Below are 5,000 nucleotides of genomic sequence, written 5' to 3'. Positions count from 1 at the left end.
ATTTGGAAGAAAACTAGTCATATTTGACATTTTTACAGTATTTCACCAGATTCAACCATTTTGCCCTTGTAGGCCAATGCATGAAATTATAGTTATATTATGGAGCTCTGTGTGTGTATATGTGTATATTTGTGTGTTTTTGTGTGTGTGTGTGTGTGTGTGTGTGTGTGTGTGTGTGTGTGTGCGCATGCATGCATGTCTGTGTGTGAGAGAGAGTTTGTGTAAATCTGTAAACAAACAATGATAATTTTAGTGGTGAAAAAAGCGCAACATACTTTTGCCAGTGATATTATGGAGCCGTGTGTGTGTGTGTGTGTGTGTGTGTGTGTGTGTGTGCATGCGTGCGTGTCTGTGTGTGAGAGACAGATTGTGTAAATCTGGGTGAAAAAAGGGCTTCTTTTGAAGGATGCATTTCATGTGTCTTTGAAGACGTGCTTGAATAAGAACATTGGGCCTCATTCACCAATATCTTCCGAAGTTTCTCTTAAATATGTTCTTAAGAAGGTTCCTAAGAAAAGTCTACGTCAGATTCATGACCTGTTCTTAAACAGCAGATTTGTTGCACCTGTGTTCTTAGGATTGATGAATCCCACGTCTTCATAACTGAAAGCTCGTGCCAGTTGTTCCTAATTAGCATAGAAAACGCCCCGCAAATTCCCATATAAGGACATGACACTTCCTGTGCACCTCCTGGGAGACTTGTCGGAGCCGCGGTGGAGGAAGTACTGAATCTCAGTACTTAAATAAAAGTACAAATAAGCAGAGACATATTTACTTTACTAAAAGTAGAAGATGTCCACTACCACAAACAAGGCCTGGCTTTTAAGAAAAGTTCCTAACTAACCATGCAACGGAAATATGTCATATTTCCGTTTCATGGTTAGTTAGGAACTTTTCTTAAAAGCCAGGCCTTGTTTGTTAGAGTCGGAATGCGTTTGGTTTTATTCATGGATGTATTTCATTTTCTTTAACCGTGCATGTAAGCAAATAAAGTGTGAAGCAGCGGACATGGGGAGATGTGAGGAGGTCCAGCCAAATAAATAAGATATGAACGCGTCTTACGCAGCCTGGCGGAGGAGTAAACGACGCTGTGGAGAGAGATAGATATAGCAACTAGGATTTAAAAACGGGAATAATAAAAACAAACGTTTTCATTTCCACTTTTACCGGAGGCTGTATTACCGAGGGTCAGCGGCGCTGCGCCCGGGCTCTGGAGCACCGGAGCCGGCTTGGATCAGCGGTGCCCCATATATACAGTATCTACGGCAACCCATATATACAGTATCTACGGCAACCCATATATACAGTATCTACGGCAACCCATATATACAGTATACAACCCATATATACAGTATCTACGGCAACCCATATATACAGTATCTACGGCAACCCATATATACAGTATCTACGGCAACCCATATATACAGTATCTACGGCAACCCATATATACAGTATCTACGGCAACCCATATATACAGTATCTACGGCAACCCATATATACAGTATCTACGGCAACCCATATATACAGTATCTACGGCAACCCATATATACAGTATCTACGGAAACCAAACTTCACTGGTGAGACAAACGTGTGACGGTCAGTGTTTTGGGAGGGGGGGGAAACTGATCAGAAAATGTAACGTAACGTTGTAGAAATGTAGTGGAGTAGAAAGTATAGATAATTACTGCAAAATGTAACAAAGTAAAAGTCAAAAGTAGGCTATGCACTATTGAGTCTACTTAAGTAAAGTACAGATACGTGAAAAATGTACTTAAGTACAGTTACGAAGAATTTGTACTTTGTTACATTCTACCACTGCATTTTGGCCCTATAAATCAATCACCAAATAACTCAGGATTTAATCAGTTTAGTTGATGATGTAAATTGCACTGTTAGTGTTTTTTTGCATAATATGATTTCTTTTTCAACAAATGGTCAGAAATACATTACAGTACAATACTATCATTGTAAACGACTGTAGAATTAAATAAAATGCAGTAAGCAATCATTTGGAGCAAATTGTCATCACTCAAATGTGTGTAAGAGTGTTTTTCAGTGTTCGTAGATTTAGTTCTTAGCTAAGAACAAATCCAAGTTAAGAAAACTTTAGTGAATGCCAGAATCTTTGTAAAAAAGTGCGTAAGAAGGGTTTAGGAACACATTTCTTCATAAGAACGGTTGGTGAATGAGGCCCATTGTCTCCTGCATTTGTTGTAAAGAAAACCAACTATTAGTGTGTTGATGCAGCTGGCTCTAGAGAAGGAGAAAGACCTGGAGCAAAGAGAAGGAGCCTTTATCTTCCAGCACACTGCAGGACTCATCTGAAGATGACACAAGTTTCTGGAGTCTGACACAAAATGGTCACTGGTGTCCTCCAGCTCTGTGAGTGCCTCTAACCCTTCCTCTGAATGTGGAGAGGACACTGAAGATCCTGTCCATCCTAACCTTGAATGGACAGTGAAGAATTGACAAGTCTGGTCTCCATCTAATACTGAGACGCTGCGCAACATTCAAGCACCGACCGGCGTGATGCCAGAGCCCACGAGATATGCTATATCAAGAATCCATGATGTGGCATCCTCTTTCCACCTTTTCTTCACTCCTGACATGATCCAGCTGGTTCAGGAAATGACAAATCTACACGGGAAGAGTTCACTCTCAGGATGGAGTGATGTGGATGCTCAGAGATTAGAACATATGTGGGACTTCACACTGGGCTGGTGTGTACCGGTCCAAAGGGGAATCCACCCGGAGCCTGTGGGATGTCCATAGTGGGAGACCAGTCTTCAGGGCCAGACCAGTCTTCAGGGCCAGACCAGTCTTCAAGGCCAGACCAGTCTTCAGGGCCAGACCAGTCTTCAAGGCCAGACCAGTCTTCAGGGCCAGACCAGTCTTCAGGGCCACCAGTCTTGAAGGCCAGACCAGTCTTCAGGGCCAGACCAGTCTTCAGGGCCAGACCAGTCTTGAAGGCCAGACCAGTCTTCAGGGCCAGACCAGTCTTCAGGGCCAGACCAGTCTTCAAGGCCAGACCAGTCTTCAGGGCCAGACCAGTCTTCAGGGCCAGACCAGTCTTCAAGGCCAGACCAGTCTTCAGGGCCAGACCAGTCTTCAGGGCCAGACCAGTCTTCAAGGCCAGACCAGTCTTCAGGGCCAGACCAGTCTTCAGGGCCACCATGTCCCACAAACCATTTGAAATGATCAGCACCAGTTTACAGCACATGCAGGAGACAATGTTTTTATTCAAGCACGTCTTCAAAGACACATGAAATGTATCCTTCAAAAGATGCCTTTTTTTCAGCCATAAAATGATCAGTGCTTGCTTACAGGTTCACGCAAACTCACACACACACACACACACACACACACACACACACACACACACACACACACACACACACACACACACACACACACACACACACACACACACACACACACACACACACACACAAACACACAGATACAGATATATAGATAAACACAGATACTGATACAGATATATAGATAAACACAGATACTGATACAGATATATAGATATAGATAAACACAGATACTGATACAGATATATAGATATAGATAAACACAGATACTGATACAGATATATAGATATAGATAAACACAGATACTGATACAGATATATAGATATACACAAATACTGATACAGATATATAGATATAGATAAACACAGATACTGATACAGATATATAGATATACACAGATACTGATACAGATATATAGATATACACAGATACTGATACAGATATATAGATATAGATAAACACAGATACTGATACAGATATATAGATATAGATATACACAGATACTGATACAGATATATAGATATACACAGATACTGATACAGATATATAGATATACACAGATACTGATACAGATATATAGATATACACAGATACTGATACAGTGGCAATTATAGTAACAATAAAGATAATAGAGCTGTGAGTAGAAATAATAGTAGCAGTGCAGGGCGTTGAGCAGGACTACAGCAACAGCAGCAAACATGATTTAGGGGCCACCCCAATCCCAGGACATCTAGGAGAAAGCATGAGGACTACGGGGAATAAGCTAGTTGGGGCTACTGGCTGTAACACTTCCTCTGTCCACTATGTGGCGCTAGACAACACACACTATATGTCATGTTGTTATGAGATTTCTGTCAAATAAGGTAAGACGGACTCATTGCCTTTACTGCAAGTGAAACCGATGATGCTTACTGTTGTGCGTAGTCAGTATATATCCTAGTAGTGCTGCTGTTGCTGTTCCCCATGCTACTACGGGGCTCTGGGTAAGGTAGGCACAAGGGACCACTGGTGTCATTAAAACACTTTAAAACCTGCTTAAAAACCAAAATGTAGTGCCACTGACAGATAAACAGAAAAATGTCCTCCCAGTTTTTGCACTACAAGGAAAAGTTTCTGTTTATCTGTCAGTGGCACTAAATTGTGGAATAAACTAAGTAATGAATTAAAGCAATGTCCAAACATATTCCAATTCAAAAAGATGTTCAAAGAAATTATATTCAGAGGTACAAATAAACACAGTGCAATTAATTAATAACCTGGGCTTAAATTGAACAATTTGTAGTATGTGTATAATTATTGTTGTGTATGGGTAAATATATGCATGTGAATATAACTTCTGAATATATATTTTCATTGATTACAAATGTATTATCTCTGTTGACTTATTGTTTTGTAGCTAACTCATTTAATAGGAAAGAAAGGGTATAAAAGGGTAGGAGTACATAAGTTTTACTTCTTCCTACTCCTTTTTGAATGTGTAAATAGAGGTCTTTAAATAAGTCTTTAAAAGGTCACCTCCACACCTGCGGTGGCCTCTCTCCTGGAGACATTACAAAATAAATAAGAAAAATATAGATAGAGTTATGAAAATGAATGCCGCAGCATCGCAATACAAAAACAATTCTATCCCAATCTATCTCCACATAAGAAGGACTAAAAACATTTAACAAGTCTAAAATA

This window comes from Perca flavescens, chromosome 13 (assembly GCF_004354835.1).
Source record: "Perca flavescens isolate YP-PL-M2 chromosome 13, PFLA_1.0, whole genome shotgun sequence".
In the NCBI taxonomy this organism is placed as follows: domain Eukaryota; kingdom Metazoa; phylum Chordata; class Actinopteri; order Perciformes; family Percidae; genus Perca; species Perca flavescens.
This window is presented reverse-complemented; position numbering follows the sequence as displayed.